We start from the raw sequence: 21,185 nt of genomic DNA on the forward strand, positions 1-21,185 counted from the left end.
GAACTTAATTCAGTGCTATTGCAACATTCAAATAAACTTCTTAGCATTCCAAGAGTATCAAATTGCTCCTCTAACACACACACACACACACAAATCATTTCTCTTAAGCAAGTATAGTACCTGCTGGTGTTTACAGTTGTTAAAAGTTAAAAGCAGAGACCCTTTCAGCTTGAATATGATTTGAGTACTTAAGCCATCTAAAAGTTCTACCTGATACAGGGAGTAGGCTCATAGTCTTGGCATCTGAAATCATGTCACAGAGTTTGAATGTTGGAAGTGTACTTTTAAACCACAAGATAAAGAAACTCTAACGCCATTTAGTACCTTTTTTGTATGTTTTTTATTTGCCAATAAGAAATTAGATTTAATGTTATCATTCTTCAATCAAATAAGACGACCATAAGATTTCTGTTAATCTGTTTCTTAATGGATTACTGTCAAATGTGCTCAGACAATTCTTATCAGAGCTGAGCATTTTCACATGAAGCTAATCAGTTTTTGCTTAAAATAAAATTAATGATACATGTACATGTAGATTAAAACTAAACATAACCATTTGTAATCTAACATGGAACATTTGAACAACAACAACAACAAGAAAACTGAGAAAGCCACTAGAAAGGAGACATGGAAGAAAAAAATTAAATAGAGATTATACATTTTTTTAAATCACTGAGACAACTGCTACCAATGTTTCAGAACAACTAAGGTCAGAAAGAACATATGAAATGTGAAAATTTTCTCTACAGGTGAAATAAATGTGTTTTAAGGAGAGAGAAGGGGATAGAGAACATGCAAATTATAATTTTGAAAAACTACAAACTTTCAAAAAGTACCAAACATGGAATTAGTAATTTATCAAAAATTGTACCCACCCCTGATTTTCTTTTGAGGGAAAAATAAAAACAGTTTTTGAAAGGAATGAAACAGACTTCAAATTGAAAATCATTCTAACAATAATGTGTTTTTACTGAAAAATACTATTAGAGATAAAAATTAAGTTAAATTTCAGGTACTTTCCATTTAATGTGGGCAAAATTACAATGTTTATATAGCAAATATAAACTAATAATTTATATTCATTTATAATATAATTTTTAAAGAAAAGTTTACTGTCCTCAGTGCACAAAAATAAGAAGAAATTTTAATTGTTTAACCAGTTAACTTTCCATATCTAGGATCTATTATGGTAATGTAAAATAAAAGTTTAATTCTGCTGAACTAAATCTCAAATAGATTCAGATTTTTGAAATGCATGAAAATACTCATTTTTAAAAAAGTTTTAAATTTTTATAATTTTTATCAATGTAAATATCAAATATTCACAAGAGATACTTTATATCAGAAAAAATCCCATGATGTACAAATGATACTCAAAAATTACAATCAAGAAACAATAATTACACTAAAACAAAATTTCTTTTGTTACCTTATATATAGTCTTTATTTCAATTCATCTACATAGAAATATTTTTCACAATCTGATAGGTAGAAAAGGTTCTTTATTTTTTGCCTTCTAGAGCCCAAGCAAATTTACTCAGTGTTCTTCGTATGTTTCCTTTTAACAATATCTGAACCATTGGTCATAGGTTTGGGGACTGATGAACTAGTGCCATTGGAAGATGATTTTGCTTCACATTTCTTACCCTACAATGAAAACTGTTGCTGCCAGCCAAAGAGCAGCCAACTCAATATATGCTCAAAAGGAGCAAGAGTCACAGAAGTCTCTGTAACCATTATGGTTATCTTTGTGGCCACAAGAAAGATGGTATAAAGGAACATAAGATTATGCTTTGATATGGTCAGATACTTGGTGTGCTGAAATGTGAAGAAGATAAAGGGACCCCAGCAGGATTATCTTGGAAAGATAGGACATCTTCAGTCATTCCTCATCTTCTGGTTTCCAATCTCCTTTTACCAACTATTCAAAATTCATGATAATGATACCACCTGCACCTTGGGCCCATCCAATAGCTATCATGACTAGCCAGCCATTTTTGTAATAGCTATTAGCATGTGTGACTCCACCTTCTATTTTCCAAGTTCTGATCACTCCTTCATTCCCCAGCCAGAAGTTGAGCATATTAAGAATGAATAGCCCTAGGAAATTAGATCCCATGGGCAAAAAAATATTGTATAGCAGATTGAAGATGCCAGTAAAATATTAGTGTGGTTTGCAAGAAACCTCAGTGGAAGCTCTGGAAGCTCTGTAAGCAGTACACATGATAAAAATCCTCCACCAAAGCAGTGGAGCATAGCAGTAGACCAGCTTGAAACAGGATTCTTCCATGCCCCTTCCACTCCTACCAGCTGATGCTTCAGTGCCATCACAGATACCAGATAGTGGGTGATGTCAAAAAGGGGAGCATGGTGATGTGGGAAAAGGCCAGCATCAGCTCCTCCCAGGGAGAGTCCAAGTTACAACCTACCAAAGCTGCCTAAGCAGCCTCTGCTAGGGGTTCCCTCTGGCAAAGTGGGAGTGCAGGAGGGGACAACTACAGGAGCTCAAGTTTTATTTTCTTTTTGTTAACACATAGTTAAATAAATTTAAATTATGCAGTACAGTGTTTTCATACATGTATACATTTTATAATGATCAAATGAGTAATTAGCACAAACCTCATACCTCACCTCAAATATTTTTCATTTACTTGTGATCAGATCATTTAAAATCCTCTTAGCTATTTTACAACATACACTATATTAATATTTACTGTGGTCATCTTGATGTGCTATAGTATGGCACAGAGATTATTCCTCCTATCTAATTGAAACTTTGTGTGCTTTGATCAGTGTCTCCCCTCTTCTATCTGCTCTATACCTGTGCTAACCAGCACCCCTCCTGCCTGCCCCAATCTCCACTTATAAGTGGGATCATTTGTGTGTCTGTTTTATTCTCTCATTGTCTCCTCTAGGTTTATCCATATCACCACAAACGACACAATTTCCTGGTTTGAGGGTACCTTTTTTTTATAATAAAAATACTGGTGATTAATCTAAGGATCTTATGTCTAGTAGACAATCCCTCTACCCCTGAGCTTCATCCTCAGCTCTAATGACCTTTTTGTTGTTGTTGTTGTTGTTAAAATTGATTAGTAATCTTCCTGTGTGTTTTCCACAGTGTATTGTTCTTTTGTTTTGTTTGATATTGGAGGTGGGTCTGCTATGTTGACCAGGCTGGCCTTAAACTCCTTATCTCAAGGAATGCTCCTGCCTCAGCCTCCCAAGTAGCAGGCATGCGCCACAGTGCCTGGCTCTTTGTCCACTTTTTGTTTTCTATATTTTCTTATTGTGCATGATAGTTGTATATAATGGTGGAATTTGTTGTTACATACTCATACATGTACACAATATAACAATGTCATTGTCTAATGTCATTCCCCAGTATTTCTCCCATTCCATCTCCTCTTCCCTCCCCTGGTTCCTTTCCTCTACTCTACTGATCTTTCTTCAGTTTTCATGAGACCCTCCCCACCTTTCTTTAGTTTTCCTCTCTTGCTTCCACATAAAAGAGAAAACATGTTACCCTTCACTTTCTGAGTCTGGCTTATTTCGCTTCATATAATGTTGTCAAGTTCCATCTATTTTCCTGAAAATGGGAAAATTCATGTTTCCTTATGGCTAAGTCAAATTCTATTGCTTATGTATACCATATTTTCTTTTTCCATTCATCTGTTGATGGAAAACTAAGCTGGTACCCTACTGTGTATTGTGAATTGTGCTGCATGTATGTATGAGTATGTATGTATGAGTATGTATGTATCACTATAGTATGATGAGTTTAATTCTGTAGAATAAATACTGAGGAGTGGTACAACTGGGTGGTGATTTCATTCCTAGTCTACTGAGGAACCTCTATATTGATTTCCACAGTGGTTGTACTATTTACAATCCCACCAGTAGTATAAAAGTGTTGTTCTTTCTCCACATTCTGTCCAGCATTTAGTATGGTTTGTACTCATGATGACTGTCAGTCAAATTATAGTGGGACAAAATCTAATTGTAGTTTTGATTTGCATTTCCATAATTTCTAAAATGCTTTCATGTATTTGTTGGCCATTTGTATTTTTGAGAAGTTTAGTTCATTTGCCCATTTAATAATTGGATTATTATTTTATGTTATTAAGTTTTTTGAATTCTTTATATATTCTGGATATTAATTCTCTGACAGAGGAGTACCTAGCCATGATTTTCTTTCATTCTGTAAATTCTCTCTTCATACTCTGAACTATTTTGTTGATATAGAAGAATCTTTTTCATCTGATGCCATCCCATTTATTAACTCTTGGCATCATTTTGTGAGCTTTAAGGATCCTCTTGAGAAAGTCATCATCTGTACCTGTATGTTAGAGTGTTGAACCTCCTTTCTCTTCTAGGAGTTGAATAATTTCTGGCCTAATTCCTAGGACTTTAATCCATTTTGAGTTGACTTGTACAGGGTGAGAAATAAAAATCATGCCTCATTTTTTTCACATAAGAACAGCCTGTTTTGCAGCACCATTTGTTGAAAAGGCTGTTTTTCTCCAATGTGTGTTTTAGCAACTTTATTAAGGATCAGATGACTATAATCTGTGTGAGTTTGTCTCTGTGTCATTATGTGTCATTATATATATATATATATATATATATAAATTATATATATGTATATATCTCTTTATATATATACATATATGTCTCTCTCTATATATGATTGTATATGTATATATCAAGAGTATAAAAAAAAGAGTATATATACTCTTGATGTATATATATATATATATATATATATATATATATATATATATATATATATATATATTACTTTTTGTTACTGTTGTTACAATTTTGTTACTATTGCACTTTTTGTTACTTTTGCTCTGTAGTATAATTTGAAGTCAGGTCTTGTGATCCTTCCAACATTGATTTTTAGGGTTGGAATTGCTTTGGTTTTTCTGGGTCTTTCATTCTTCCAAAGGCACTTTAGAACTATTTTATGTAGTTCTGTGAAAAAAAATCTCATTGGGGTATTTTGATGGGGATTACATTGAATCTGTGTATTACTTTTGGTTTTATGTTCATTTTAGCAATATTCATTCTGCTTATCTCAAAACGTGGGAGGTCTCTCCATCTTGTGTCTTCTTCAGTTTCTTTCTTCAATGTTCTATGATTTACATTGTAGAGGTCTTTTACCTCCTTGATTTGATTTACTGCAAGGTATTTTCTTTTTCAAGGTTATCATGAATGGTGTTGATTTTCTGATTTCTTTCTCAGGTGATTTATTATTGGGGTATTGGATCTTCTAAGTATATAATTGTTAAATTTGCAATCATTGATGATTCAACTTCTTCTTTTTCTATTTTTATCCCATTGATGTCCTTCTCTTGCCTATTTGCTCTGTCTAGAATTTCTAGTAGTATATTGAATAGGAGTGATGAGTGTAGACATCCTTTTCTTGTTCTAAATTTTCATGGAAATGCTTTTAGTTTTTTCCCATTCACTATGATGCTGGCTTTGGCTTAGTTGAATATAGATTTTATGATGAGGTAAGTTCCTTCTATGCCTAGTTTCCTTGGTGTCTGTATCATGAATGAATGCCAAATTTTGTTGAAGGCTTTCTCTGCATCTATTATAATGAGTATGATTTTTTCTCCTTAATTCAATTCATGTGGTATATTACATGTATTGTTTTGTGAACATTAAACCATCACTGCATCACTGGGATAAATTCTTCTTAGTCATGATGCATAATCATCTTAATATGTTGTTGAATACAGTTTGCTAATATTTTATTAAGAATTTTTTTAATCTAAGTTCATCAGAGATATTGATCTGTTGTGATACTTGCTTTGGTCTGATGGTGATACTGTCTTCATAGAATGAATTTGAAGTGTTTTTTTTTCCGCATACGATTTTTTAAATAATTTGAATAATTTAAATGATTTGGCATGAGTTCTCTTTTAAAGTTCTGGTAGAATTCAGCTGAGAATCATTGTGTTCCTGGGGTTTTCTCTGTTGAATGGTCTTTTAGTCAGCCTTTTTGTTACTGTGACCAAAAGTTCTGACAAGAACAGTTTTAGAGGAGGAAAAGTTTATTTGGTACTCATGATTTTAGAGATCTCAATCCATAGATGGCTAACTATGTTGGGCCCTAAGTGAGGCAGAACATCATGGTGGAATCGCATGGAGTAGAATAGCAGCTTAGGACATAGCAATCAAGAAGCAGAGAGAGAGAGCTTCATTTATACAATATAAACCCTAAGGCACGTCTGCAGTGACTTAAACCAGGTAGCCAAACCTACCCACCTAAAGTTACCTCTGGATTAATCCACTGCCTCTCTAATCACTTCATCTCTAGAAATCCTTGCATTGTCTCATACATGAGCTTTTGGGACTCTTCATATTTAAAGCATAACAGATGGCTTTTATTACTGCTTCTATCTCATTTCAATTTATTGGTCTGTATAAGTTTTCTCTGTCTTATTGATTTAATTTTGGAAGGTCATATGTATCTAGAAATATATCCATTTCTTCTAGGTTTTCCAAGTATTGGAATATAGGTTTTCAATACTGTCCCTAATAATTCTCTGGATTTCTGGGATATCTGTAGTGATTTCCTTTTTTATTTCTAATTTTATTAATTTCAGTCTTTTCTCTTTTTCTTTTAATTGTTTGGCTCTTTTATCTTCACATCAACTCTTCCTATCACACCCCCTCCCACTCTGAAGGGCCTCCCCCAGGTGGTACAACTTGTCCACCTGCCTTGATCCTCTCTTCCCAGGCCTCTACTTCCTTCTTCTCTCTGATTCTGCATTAATCTGTAGTACACTGCCCTGGTTTCTGTTTGGTGTTTAATTGTGGTTAAATAGACATAATGTACAGCTTCCTATTTTAACCATTTTGAGTGTACAATTCAGTGCCATTAAGTGTGTTCACATTTTTGAGGAAACTGAAACTCTGTACCCATTAAACACTAAGCATCCATCCCCCCACCCTAGTCCCTGTTGTCTCTCTGCCAGCATTCTACATTCTGTCTCTATGGATTTAACTCCCTAGATTCCATACAAGTACAATCATACAGAATTTGTCCTTTCATGACTGGCTTTTCCACTTAGCTCATGTCCTCAAGATCATCCATGGTGTAGCAATTGTCAGAATTTCTTTCCTTTTCAATGCTAAATAATATTCATTTCACATATAAGACATATTGTGATTAGGTTTTCATCAGTTGATAAATACTGAGGTTACTTGTACCTTTTGGATTTTTGGAACAATGCTGCTATGAATGTGGGTGTACACAAACCTCTGGATTTCCCTGTCTTCACAACTTTTGTGTTTATGTCCAGAAATACAATTACTGGAGTATATAGAAAGTATCTTTTCCATATTTGGAGGAACCACCATACCATTTTCATAGCAGCTGCTCCATTGTATATATAGGCAAGCAATGCACTGTGCTGCAGTTTTCTCTGTGGTTATGAACTTGTTCATTCTGCATTCTTTTTTCTAAACAGTAGTCATCCTCATGGGTACAAAGTAGAATGTCACTGTGCTTTTATTTTCATTTCCCTAATGACTGCTGATATTGAGTGTCTCTTTGTGTGCTTATTGGCTATTTGTATATCTATCAGACACCTGGCTGTAGTGATACTTTGCCCAATTCTGAATAAATTCAACATTTTTCTTATTTTAGAATTTTTGAGATTCTTTTTTGTTTGCTTGTTTTATGGAGCTAGGACAATCTTAGGCCCTTGCACATGCTAGGCAGGTGTTCTATAGCTGAGCTAACCCCAGCCCAAGATATATAGATATATTTGAATGTTCATCTCTTATTAGATATGTGACTTGCAGATATTTTCTCCCATTTCACACGTCACCATTTCTGTGGGTGACCTCTGGTGTATAGATGTTTTTAATTTTGATGAGTCCAATTTATCAATTTTTTTCTCTACTGTGTGCTTTTGGCACCATATGGAAAATGTGGTTAAATCCTTTGTTTTGAAGATTACTGCCAATACATTGTAATATATTATATATACTTTTTATTTGTTTTATTTTTGTACTATGAGTTGAATCCAGGTTCTCTCACATTCTAGTATGTGGTCCCCACTGAGCTACTCCCAGTAAATTTTTATTTTGAGAAAGGGTCCTGCTAAGTTGTCCAGGTTGGCTTTTAACTTCCACTCATCTGCCTCAGTTTCCTGAGTTTCTGGGATTACAGGCACATATCACAATATGTACCAGTCAGTGTGTTTTCTTCTAAGAATGTTTGCTTTTATAGTCTGCATTTTTTTTCACTTTGAGTTTGTGTGTGTGGTGTGTGTATATGTGTGTGTGTGCACACATACACGAGGGCACACACTCTGAGTATTGAATCCAGGCATTTGCAGAAGCTAGGCAAGAACTCTATCATTGAGCTACATCCCCAGACCTGAGTTAATTTTTATACATGAGTAACTAAAGGATCCAACTTCATTGTTTGTGAAAATCCAAATTTTCTAGCACATCTATTGGAAAGATACAATGTGTTTGTGGGGGGCTATGGAAAAATAGAGTTACTTTGGATTAGATAGAGGGAAGTGAAAGGAGAGGAGGGGGTATGGAGTAAGAATGATAGTAGACTGAATCGGATATTATTACCCATGTGCATATATGATTACATGACCAGTGTAACTTTACATCATATACAACCAAAGCAATGAGAAGCTATATATACTCCATCTATATATGATGGGCCAAAATGCATTCTACTGTCACATATAACTAATTAGAACAAATAAAATAAATAAATACATACATAAAGAAAAAAGAAAAGCTACATCAGGTCTTTGGAAACACTGCTACCTGCTTTTTCCCAGGGGATGCTACTAGGACAATTTAAGTCCCTCACCTGAGGCTTCCAGATGCTTATCATTTACTTTGGACCAAGCCCACTGCTTCACTTCCCTTTAGGGTACAACCCCACTCAACACTTTGGGGCCATAACCCTCACACTTACTTTGACCCTCTGTTTGCCTCACCTTATCCATGAGAAGTCTGCACATAGACAGCACACACACACCATCTGGGGACCTGCCTTGCCTGGGCTTCACTTCAGTGACCATAGGCCCACCCACCCTCTGCCCTTCCTGTGCCCTCTCTGCCCTCTGACAAGCCCTGCCATGCACCTCTGCCCCTCCCACACCTCCCTTGCCTCTGTAGGCCAACCTCTCCCTTTGAACACCCACCTGTACCCTTAAGAACCCATGCCTATGTGTTGGGCCTTGGCCAACTTGCCTGCCCCTCTCCATTTCCCCTTTGTCCATTCCTCACTTCCCCTCTCCTTCCTCTCTACTTTCCTGTCTTCATTGCATTGGGAACCTTTCTTCTGTCCCTTTGTCTGTGTGTTTGCTGCCTCCTCAGGTGCTCAGGACAGCAGAGCCTTTGTGGTGAGCATTGGTGAGCACTTGTTTCCTGGAAGAGGTGTCATCTGTTGCTTCCTCTTCCACAGGGACCCACAGTCTTCACTATAACCTCACAGTGAGGTCCCAAGGTGGATCAGTGCAATCAAGGTCCTTTGCCAATGGTTATTGGGACCGTCAGCTCTTCCTTCACTTCGATAGTGACAAAAAAGAGAGTGCAAAGCCCCAGGGGCCATGGTCAGAAAAACCTTTGGGAACTGAAAGCTGGGACACAGAGATCCAGGAGTTGGCAGAGCACAGCAAGAATCTAAAAGCAACCCTGGCAGATATTAATGCCTGGCAAGAGCAGAAAGGAGGTGAGTGTGGGCAGGGACAAGTGTGATGTGAGGCTTTCTCCAGGACCTGTGTCTTCTCATTGCAATTGACTGGGGAGGGCAAGAAATGGGGTTTATACAGATCAGCACAGTGGACTTGGAGGAGAGCCAGGTTGGGGTGCCCTGTGGGCTAGTATTTTTCCCTTGGTGGGCAGGGAGGCGGAGGGCCCAGGGGATGGAGAAGTGACTGGTGGGTGGGGGCAGGGTCTCATTTCCTCCAGGAGACTTGGGGCTGCAAGATTCACAAGGACAACCACACCAGGGCCTTCTGAAATTTCTACTATGATGGGGAGCCCTTCCTCTCCTATCATCCAGAGACACGCAGCTGGACAGTGGAGCCATCCTCAGCTCAGAACTTGGCTCTGGAAGTCAAGAATTCCTGGGATGCAGATGGCATACAAAGCAAGGATTACTGGGCCCATGTGCAGGGAGAGCTTTGTGGAAGGCTCAGGAGATATCTAGTCTTCCGGAAGGGCTCTTCCTACTCCCCTGGAGCCTCTGCCCAGAGGACCTTGTGTGAGTTTATCATGTTGTGGTTTGCCTGTCCTGTCACAACACTAGATAGAGACAGGAGGGTGTATGTGCCCAGACACTAGTGATCCCTCACCCCCCTGCCTGCCTGCTATCATAGAGAGCTCCCACCTGGCCCCACAACCCTGGACCCCCCAAAATACCCCTCATCACCTCACAAACCAGAATTCCTATAACACCCCCTATTTAACATAACACGTTGAAGTGAGAATGTGAGGCCACAAGCCCAGTGACCATCCTCCTGCCAGTCAGAGGACTTGGGCTCCAGGTTGAAAGCAGATTTGTGGACCTCAGTTCAATGAGGTCTTAGGCCAGAGTCAGAAGAGTGGAGAAGGAGAGTGAGGCTTGGTCACATGCCTGACTGTTTTTGCCTTTATTTCCTTCCAGTGTTTCCAGCAATGAATGTGACGTGTGCTGAGGCGCTGGAGGATACCATCAATGTCACATGTTGGGCTTTTGGCTTCTATCCCCAGAATATCTCTGTGACCTGGCTTCAGGATGGGGAACCACTGAGCCAGGGCACCCAGCAGTCTGGTGGTATCTTTTCCTATGAGAATGGGACCTACCAGACCTGGGTGTCTACCAGGATTCCCCAAGGACAGGAGCAGGGTTTCAGCTGCCATGTGGGACGTAGTGGGACAACAGCACTGGCCTTGTGTCCTGTGGTGAGCCTGGGGGTCCCAGCAGTGGTTCCCAACCAGGTGAGTCAGTGACCAGGGTGGTGAGAGGGAGAAGCCTTGAGGCTCCAGTACCCAGATGTAACAATCCTGCTTTCAGGGACTGCACTGCTGCTTCCGAGCCAATGGGCTGCCTTCCTGGGTGTGGCTGCTGCTGCTGTTGCTGTGATTATGATTATTGTTTGTGTCTGCTCCTGCAAGAAAAGGAAGACAAAATCTACTTCAGAAGGTTCAGGTGAGAGAAGCGTTCAGTGGCTGGGGATTGCAGGGCCTATTTGGAATGTAGAGTCTCTTGTGCCTCCCACTGCACAGACAGCAGTGGAGGTGACCAGCTTTCTGGAACAGAGGATGGAGTTCTGTCTCCAGCCACACCCCTTAGTCTTGCCAAAAGCCAGGGCTGTCAACATTTATGAAGGTCCAGATGCAGCCTCTGTGGCTGCAGGGTGAGGAGTGAGCAGCAGTGGGGCTGTGGCTTCTGCTGTCCTCGTCTGTCTCTCAGGCTTTCCTGGGTTGACCAGAGGACTGTGTTGGGAATGGAGGGCTGATTGGTGCTGGCTAGATTATCTTGTCCTCAGGGGGACACAGAATGAATGAGTTGTGAACTTTGGGTGCTTAGAAACTGGAGAGGAATTTCATGAATGGTGATGCCACTGGTCCCTCCTCTCATCTCCCCCACTCTCTGGCTGTCAGGAGCAAACCAGGAAAAAGATGCATAGGGCCAGAGCCCTGTCAATGCAGCCCCTGGGAGGCCTGTGTAGAGCAGACCCTCCTAGGAGCTGTCTCCTGAGTGTCTCCTCTGGGAACCTTGGGCATGCCAGTCACCATCCTGTCCCCATTATACAGCTCTTCCTCCTGGAGTGGCCTTGCAGATGACATGGACAGGAGAATGGCTTATGTTCTTGGCCATCTGGGGAGAGAGACCAACCTAATTTAGGGCAGCTGTGGTCACTGTTTTTCTCTTATGTCTGGAATTTTCCAGTGTAGCCCCTAGGGGTGTCGGTCCCCACAGGCTAGGGCACACAGTCCCATAGCAGGGGCCCATTCAGGTGACTCTACAAGTAGGGTAGGCAGCTCTGTGGTCTCTGCTGCCCCCATCTATGGCCTCCCAAGAGGGGGAACAAGGGCAATGCTAGTTCTACTTTCTTGTGGTCAGAAATGGTTGCCTGGAATGTGACTAGGGCAGTGCCCAAGAAAAGACTGGGAAAGCCTGTTGCTTATTTTTGCAAATTTCTACTTTGAATGTTGAATCTCAGTAAGGATGTTCCCAGTTCCAACTGTATCATGTGAATAAGCAGTTCTCCAGCACTCACGTACTAATGTGCACTAAATGTCACCCTTGGAGATCCTTCTACAGGAGTGCATCCTGTGAGAGACCTGGATTGTGACCACAATAATGCAAAGGCACAGAAGATGGGCCTACAGTTCACACTGGAGAATCTAAGTGAAACCCTAGTTTTCCTTGGGAAGAAGACCTCTGAGGACTGTGAGGATTGTGGCCAGCAGAAGTTCCTGCTAGGAATGGAGGTAGGGAGTCCAGGGAAGCCTCAGGAAAAAGACACCCTTGGGGAAGAGCTGGGTTCCCAGCAGTAGGTAAACCACACAGGTAGGGAAAGCAAAAGTGCAGACTGAGAGCCTGGGCAGGTACAGAGGCTCAGTGATTCTGAGTCTCCTCTGCATGGGCTGTTGTAGGCAAGGGAGCAGCAGATCATGTGGCAGGCATGGTTTTCCAGCTAGGCCTGCTGGTGCCCCTGGGCTTCCTGGTGGACTGTCCAGTTAGGAGCTGCTGGCTCAGGGCTGGGAGGGAGGGATGCTGAGCTGCAAGTGGGGCAGGCCCTGCTGGGTGAGCACCTGCCTCTGCTGGGAGGAGGCCTGTGAACTAAGCAGGAGAAGGGCTCTGTGTGAGGCCCATGCCCAGCCTGGCAGGAGCAGGAGATGCCTTCTCTTGGAGGCCCCCACTCTGTAGGGAATGATTTACCTCTGGAGGAGGGAGCACTGGACTTTACTTCCAGATCTTGACCTTGAATCCTGCAGCCCTTTCACTCCCTTCCGTGGTGGAAACAGAGACAGGTGACACTGCTGATGGAGACGCAGAGGAGCCTGATGAGGGCAGAAAAATTGGATGGGAGGGAGAAAAAGTCAGGGCATTTACTTCCCTCAGAGATTGGCCAAATCTGATTTTTGAGGTACTGGGGAGAGAGAAATCCCAAGGGAGTAAACAGCAGTATTCTGCGACCAATTGAACACTGACTGGTTCCTCTTTTTCCCCAGAGCCCCTGAGCCTATATGACCCAGATCAGCAGCAGAGGACACCAAGTGACTACACTGGATCCACAGAGTTGGGGTGTCAACCTTTGCTGAGAGCTCCTGGGGCTTCGGGGGGAGCTTGCACTGGGCAGCCCTACTGTGACAAGCACTTTATGTCTTGGTGCCTTGGTTTCCTCATCTCTACAATGTGAAAACTATGTTTGATAACTTATGCACCTGTTCTGTACTAGTATCCTTATTATTTTACTGTATTTTAGCATATTACATATAATAATTGTATTTTAATAAATGAGATTTTTTGTAAGTGTCCTTATTCTGCCTCCTCCCAAGAAACCTAAAATACTCTCCTTCAGTGTTGAGGGAACTTCAAACCCTCTCTGACTCTCTGTCTTACCTCTTGTCTGTATCATTTTACATTATAAATGTTTAAATATTTTTAAATATGAAACATATCTGGTCTGTGTTCATGTTCTGGGAAGGCACCATGTGAAAGGGTCAGCAAAAATAACATGTTTGTCTCCATGTTTTACAGAGAGTTAAACATATGTTTAACATAGACAGTGAAGAGAGCCAGAGTCTGTGGCATTTTTAAAAAATATTTTAATTGATTTTATTTTTTAAATACATGGCAGTGGAATGCATTATAATTCTTATTACAGATACAGAGCACAATTTTTCATATCTAGAGTCTGGCATTTTGCAGATGATGTTGAATGAATGTGCTGGCTTCAAATTCTGAGGAATTTCGCAGTGTCTTTATAACAGCTGAGGTGTTGGTGCTAGTCCTTTGCAAGACAGCTGCTCTATAGCCTGCCAGAGATGAGCCATCCAGGAGGATTTCTCATGGGGCGTCCTGAACATGCATAACTTCCTTTTCTCAGGGATTGCTTAGCAAGAATTTGAAGATGGCAAAGGCACAAAACTTCAACTACAGCCTCCAAGGAAGACCTTTTCCTCATGTGAATGGCATGCACAAATCCAGAGCTCCCTTGTGTGGTTTACATTGTACAATGACGGGGCTGGTAAACCCTGCTGTGATCAGATTACTTCTTCCTTTTATTAGCAAGATCGTCATTTGGGTGTTGAAGCTTCAATATGCAAGGGCCTCTCCAGAATGCCAGAGACACCTCTCCAGAATGCCCACACAGTCTTCATGCCCTTGTGTAACATAGGCCATTGCTGCTGTCCCTGGACCCTTGGCACATGCCCAACTCACACTGCCACTCACTGTTCCAACTTCCAAATGTTTACTGTGCATGTGTTTTTCAATTTAGTGTTCAAATATGTTTCCTTTACTTCCATGTTTGTCAATCAGGATCATAGTCACATGCTAAATTATAATTTTTAAGTCATCATTATTGATATGTATTTTAATTATGGCATATAGAGATGCTATGGAGCGTTTTGTTTTCATTACATCCAAGTTACACTTGCTTAAATGGACATTATTGGTGCTTATGGTTTTCTTCCTTGATTTTTGATGCTAACATATAAAATTGTACTCTGTTCATTGGTTTCTCACAATGGCCAATTAATTTGGACCATTCCTCCCATGGAATACAACTGGAAAACTGAGGGGAAAAGCACATACTTAAAAAATATGCTGAAGGGCAGACAGGTGGAAAAAGCATTGAAGGTTTACTAGGCCTGGAATCTTGCTATAAAAAAGAGGCAGAAATCCAGAATAAGAAGTTAAGTACACTGTGCTTTTGTCCTGGGTGTGTCTCTGGCTGGGACAGTGACTGGAAGCCTCTCAGGGCTGGAGGGTAAAGCTGCAAAGGGCATATGTGGGACACCAGGGATCCCTTGTGTTGAAATGGGCCCCAAAGGCTGTCCCTTTAGAATCAGTCAGCCAGTTCTCCTGTGGGTTACAGCTCTACTTTAATATACATGATCCGAAAATCTGAATAAAAAAATGTGCATTAAGGTGCTATATTCAGATACTCTTATTAAGCATTATAATTGAAGACCTCGTCAATGTAGACAAAAGAGAAAATAAATTTAGAAGAGTTTGAAGAGAGATACAGAATTCTCACAAATTGCAAATTATAATATGTTGAATTTATAAAGTCCCAAATCATTTCAAATCCTTGGAATTAATAAGTTTCAGGCTGGGACTATGGCTCGGTGGTAGCGCACCTGCCTGGCATGTGTAAGGCACTGGGTTTGATTCTCAGCACCACATATAAATAAATAAAATAAAGATCCATCAACAACTAATAAAAAAATTAAAAAATAACAGTTTCCTGTGGTTGCTAGATAAATATGTTTGTTTCAGTGTTTTATATTCCAGAAGCAAAAAGAATGTGAATTTAACAAAAAATTATTGAAATAGTAAAAATACACTTTTACACACTTTTAGAATGAGACCTGCAAATTTTCCTCCAAATAGCAAATGGAACATTTTATCAACCTTATTCAGTAGAGAAGACAATTAATTAACTGAAGAGAATTGCCAAAAATCTGGCTTGTGGTTCAATATCACAATGGCATTAATTTCTGAAAAGGTTCCAAGAATTCTAATAAATCTCAAGCAATTAGCCACTAGACATTTTGAAACACTAGGTTAGCTGATTCTAAGCCTTATATGGAAATATACATGAATATTAGCCAAGGCAAATTTAATCAAGACGAACATAGGACTGTATTCTCTTAGGAGACAGGAGTTACATAATCTTTGCCTCTCACATTCCCATCTCTGAGCTGCTGTGGACACCTTCCTCTAGGATTTATCTGAGTTACATACCTGTGATACATCTTTATTGGTATTTGCTGGTGGTTTTCACAAGATGATATGTCATGAGCTTTGTAATATTTTGAACAACCAATAAAAAAAAAATTCTCTACACAGCAGACAAGGATATTTCCGGGATCCAGAGTTTGCTTCAATTCCTGGCTGGTTTTGATTCACATCTAATACTGAAACCCTCTGCTCTGAGCCACTGCTTCTTCTCTTAGCTGCTCATTGAAATCCCCTGGCGAGTTTCACAGACATGATTAGTACCTGAATTGCTCTTTTGATGAATCAGATTGAAGGGTTTAATGTGTGATCCTGGTCTGGGGCTATTTGAAGCTATCCCAGATGACTTAAAGTGAGGATAGGTTTGAGAATTGTATGTTATCTGACTATTTTAATATGTCATTCTGGGAAAAGAAAAACAGATTGAGGTTGTTATCAACAGTTGGATGAGAGTGATAAACAGGTTTCAAGAGAAAATTTCAGTATGAAGGACTTGTTCTACACAGTTCTAGGTTGTTATGGTTTGGATATTAAATATCCTCCAAAAGCTCATATGTTAAAGGCTTGATTGATTGCCAACTGACAGCACTTTGGGGAGGTGGTGGAAATTCTAGGATATAGGACCTAGTTGAAGAATGTAGTTAAGTGCATTGCGGGGAGGGGGGGGAGGGGTGAACCATTGAAGGGTAGATATTGTCCCCAGCACCTGTTGCATGCTCTCTCTTCTCTCTCTCTCTTCCTCTGTCTCCCCTGCCCCTTTCTGTAAAGTGAGCAGTTTTCCCTATAACATGCTCCCCACCATGATGTTCTGCCTCATTGCAAGCCCACAGGGATGGAGTCAAGCATCCATGGTCTGAAACTTCTAAAACCATGAGTAAAAACAAATCTTTCACCTATGAAGTTGTTTATGTCAGATGTTTTTTCACAAGTTGGAAAGATGACTAACACATGGAGTAATGTAGACAGGATTCCATGCATTTATCAAAACTCCTAGCACTAAAAATTACAAAGAATACACTTCAATATAGACAAACTGATATATATATATATATATTCTCATTACATAAATCACTATGTATATGTATGTATAAGGTTCACTTGCTTTAATAAGAACAAGCACAACTATGATTTGCACTGCAATGCATATGTGCCTTAAACTTGAATAGTTGTACATTGTCGACTCATATCACTACCAATGTCAATATGCACAAATGCACACCAGAGTGAAATAATATCTCCCTCCATCTAAAATGAGTAGCAATTAAAATCAAGACTTCCTTAAGGGTACATAGCATTCCTCTTGAAAACTGAGAGGAAACTCCATAAATAAATAAATAAATAAATAAATAAACAAACAAACAACTTATAAAAGTAAGTTTATACTAAGTTTATACTAAGTTTATACTTACTATCTATGGCCAGTGTGTGTGTTTCATTTTTAGGTCATTGACACCAAGACAGAGCAAATTCATTAACTTGTAGCTGTTCTAAGCTAGAAATTAAAACAAATTTTCCAGTCTTGTGTCTTGTTCATCTGTAAGGAGAAGGACCTACATTTGTGGTCAATTTTGGTCTTCTGGGAGATCCTTCCTTTCTTTCTGAATTGAATCTCTTTGTTAATTCATGCATGTTTCCTCCTCTCAGCTCAGAAATCATTCAAGGTAACTAGAGTGTAAAGATTTAGACATTCTTAGTCTATTAGACAGGATCCACTTCCAAAGATGGCAGACCAGCCTGTTTCAATCCCTCCCTACCCCCAGGAACAATAATGAATTGGTCAGTAGGTAAGAAAATCCATGTGAAGGTGCTGGAGACACAAGATGGCACTGAAGACTCTATGAGACCAGAGTTCAGATGGAGGGAAATCCTAGGAATGTGAGCGCTATATTTGGCCATACTCTGTTTCAAAGTATTTGTCAAGTTCATAGTGGTAGCTGGGAGCCTGAGAAAAACAATGGGACTTTCATCAGATTCCACTGGTAGAGAAATATAATATTGGAGAATAGAGTTTTACAGATATAAAACTTAATGAACTATTGTTGTAGCAAAAAAAAAAAAAAATGGATGATCTCACCAAAAACAAACAAGTTCAAGTAAAATAAGGGTGTATGGAATCACTTGTGTCAAGCCAGCAAAAAAGAAATTGGGGAAGCCCCATAGAGTGAGGGCTCTCTCACATGATTTGTCTCACAACAGGAATACACACAAAGACACAAAAACTTCCCAAAACTTTGTGATTCATGCTATTTCCACTCACAGAAAAAGTGTAAAATAGGCCTTAGAGAATAGTTCACTTGTATTGGGTATTGTTCACTTGTGAAATGGCATTTTTAGGGAAGACAAGTTGAAATGAATACAGTTCCTGACCCTAGAGTTGTTTGTGGTCCACAGGACAATGTCATCCATGGTAGGCAATTATTACCATCATGGAGATCAAAAACATGGGCTGGACCTGGGCTTCTTAAACTTGCCTGAACATTGTGATCACCTAGGGGATTTTAATGGATGCTAAGGCCTAGTTCAAACCTAGCTTTACTACTCAAGTGGTTTTGGCTGTGGCCCGGTCATGGATAGTAACTACTCTCCAAGTGATTCTACTAAGCAGCCAAGTTTGAGGATGATTCCCTGCACATTCCAAAGACCAAGGGATATATGTTTGGGACAAAGGAGGTTTACAGTAGAAGAACATTTCTGGTAAGCATGATTATTACTACTATTATCAAGATAGAATTCATATATCATAAGTCACACATGATATATGAATTCTATCTTGATAATAGTAGTAATAATCATGCTTACCAGAAATGTCCTTCTATGTGCAATTCAGTAGTTTATAACATAATCATGAGGTTGTACCACCTTCACTACTATCTTCATGGGATGATTTTGAGGATATTAAGAGTTTGGATGGTTGGAAGGCAGAGGCAGGAGCAATTCCCAGGAGGGAGACTTAGTAGTAACATCCTGTTGAGACAGGGAGAAGAAACCAGAGGAGTTTTCTTTGACCTCAGCCCAGCAGAGATGTCACCAGAGAAATGGGGGGAGGGGGGTGATGCTAGACAGCAGGTTGTGGCAACTGTGGACTTTGATGGGAGAATAGAGGCATCCTGTGTTTAAGTCAGCAAATGGGGCAGCTATGGATGGCTTGGGACATTATGGTGGCAACTGGGAATATCCCAGGCACAGTGTTTAGGAATAGGCCTTTGCAGTATTCTAAGATGAAGAGAGATGACGTCTAGACCAAAGTAACAACCATGGGACTGAAAAAGTCTCTGAGTCCTAAGAGTCAAGGGGAAAGGCCTAGTGGAAGGGACCAAGGATGAAGTTGTTAAGAAAATTAGAGAAGTGGGGAGGCTGCTGTGGTGGGGAGTTATAGTGGCCTTGTAACCTGCCTGATTTGAGGGATAGAGATACAGGTGTCCTAAGGGGAGTTGGAAAAGGGGCTGTGCTTGATGTAGGAGAGGTAAACTGGAGGGAGAACTATTGAGAGAGTAGTCCTCCCGGGGCTTGTTAGCTGCTCTGGGAAATCTCAGGTACTTAGATGTAGCCAGAAGAACAGAGAACTAACTTGCTCTCAGAGCCAGAGGGAGAAGGAGATTGGAATGGCTGTACTAAGAGAGTTTGGATCCTGGGTGATTTGAATGTGCAAGCTGCTTCTAAAAGGCAGAGGTGGCTGAAAAGAGGTCTTTAAATGTTTAGTGGTGACATTGCCAGGAAGGCTGTGCTTGGTTGTAAACTGTGTGCTGGGAAAATCACAATGTATTGGCTCTTCTTCAGGCGTGTCCTGGAAGAAACAATTGAGCTACGGAGGGCCACTTAGGGAGTCTGACTACTAAAACTTGAGGAGACCCACACTGCTCCTTAGAAAGGGAGTCAATCTAGTTGGCAGTGATTTGAGGTGTGCTTCTAAGAGTAGGTGGGGCCAGCTGTTGAAAATCCTTTCCTCCTGCTTTCATCCAGCTGGGCTCACCTGTGCATCTAACCCACCTGGTGAATCTGTAATCAAAGGTGCTTTTTTGGAACCATTTCCCACCAGTGTTGGGGACAGTTAGAGCTCCTGAAGCCCTATCTTTTCCTCGGAGTCATAGGTGTGTTTTCTGATGAGCTCACTGGAGTCCTCATTACCAGGAGTTAGGGGTCTTTCTTCCTGCCCTGAGCTGGTAGGGGCATCCCAGCTCCCCCATGGCCCTTCCTGTCGCTGTGGGGAGACTGTGAGACTGAGGGAGGTGAGCAGCAGAAGACAGCTGGGCCAAGAGGTTCTTCTTATGACTTCTCATTTCTACCCACATTGTCCCTTCGGCTCCTGCTTCCCTGAGGGTCCTGCCCCTCTTGTACTCCTCTCACCCAAATATGATCACTAATTTTCTAATATACCTGTAATCTCCCCAGATCTTTCCATGCCTGATCCCCTGCAATCTCATTGTTCCCCAGCCCTGTTGGCCTCCCCTCTCCCTCTGCTCTCCTCTGCTGTGTGAGGTTCTCTGATCCATTTCTAGGCTCTCTGCACACTTGATCCTCTACCTTCCTGTTCTTAGGGGCCACTGCTTACAAGGAGCTTTATCCACTGCTGCCACTGTCCATTCCCCAACTTGCAAGAGACCCAATCTTTTTATTAAAAGAAAAAAATGATTGTTAGTTTGGTTTTTTTCATCAAAAAATTTAATAGTTGTATCTATTTATGGGATGCAATATCACATTTGGGTACATGGATACATTTTAGGATAATCAATTTTGGGGGGGATTAACATATACATCACCTCAAATATTTGTTGTTTAAATATTCAAATAAATTTAAAATCTTTTCTTAGTTATTTTGAAATATATTCTGTAGCATTAAGTGGGGTCGCCTTGCTGTGCTACTGAACACCAGACTCTTCCTCTTACCCAAATGAAACTTTGTAGTCCTTTACTAATGCCTCCCCTGTCTTAAAGGGGAATTTTAAATCCATTCATCTATTGGTGGCCACTTAGGTTGTTTCTGTATCTTGACTGTCGGGACTGATACCACCATGGACATGCAGTACAGGTCTCCCTTCAGCCTCCTGACTCCCATTCCTTTGGTGTGAATGAGTTAGTGGGATTGCTCGATCACATAGGAATTGTATTTTTAGTTTTGGGAGGAACCTCCATACTGTTTTCCAGAATGATTCTACTAAATTACAGCATCAGCTATGTTCCCTTTTCTCCACATCCTTGTCAATATTCCTTACTCTATATTTTC

At 40.3% G+C, this 21,185-nt stretch overlaps 3 pseudogenes across 3 annotated transcripts in view; 2 read left to right on the forward strand and 1 right to left on the reverse strand.

The window, feature by feature from the left end:
* LOC308649378 (MHC class I polypeptide-related sequence B-like) overlaps window positions 1-12,437 on the forward strand; it is a 71,623-nt pseudogene extending 59,186 nt beyond the window's left edge. Inside the window, exons 5-6 of the transcript in view lie at window positions 11,060-11,194; window positions 12,314-12,437. The product of the transcript in view is annotated as an MHC class I polypeptide-related sequence B-like (transcript). The remainder of the gene's footprint in view (window positions 1-11,059; window positions 11,195-12,313) is intronic.
* On the reverse strand, window positions 1,648-2,723 carry LOC308650385 (trimeric intracellular cation channel type B-like; annotated as a pseudogene). Its single transcript has 2 exons — window positions 2,715-2,723; window positions 1,648-2,438 (listed from the first exon to the last, which is right to left on the reverse strand). The product of its transcript is annotated as a trimeric intracellular cation channel type B-like (transcript).
* LOC308650387 (MHC class I polypeptide-related sequence B-like) lies at window positions 5,518-10,995 on the forward strand (annotated as a pseudogene). Its single transcript has 4 exons — window positions 5,518-5,522; window positions 9,420-9,733; window positions 9,956-10,267; window positions 10,670-10,995. The product of its transcript is annotated as an MHC class I polypeptide-related sequence B-like (transcript).
* Window positions 12,438-21,185: the final 8,748 nt, after the last annotated feature.

Source organism: Spermophilus citellus (genome assembly GCF_964194105.1).
Source record: "Spermophilus citellus genome assembly, chromosome: 5".
NCBI lineage: Eukaryota > Metazoa > Chordata > Mammalia > Rodentia > Sciuridae > Spermophilus > Spermophilus citellus.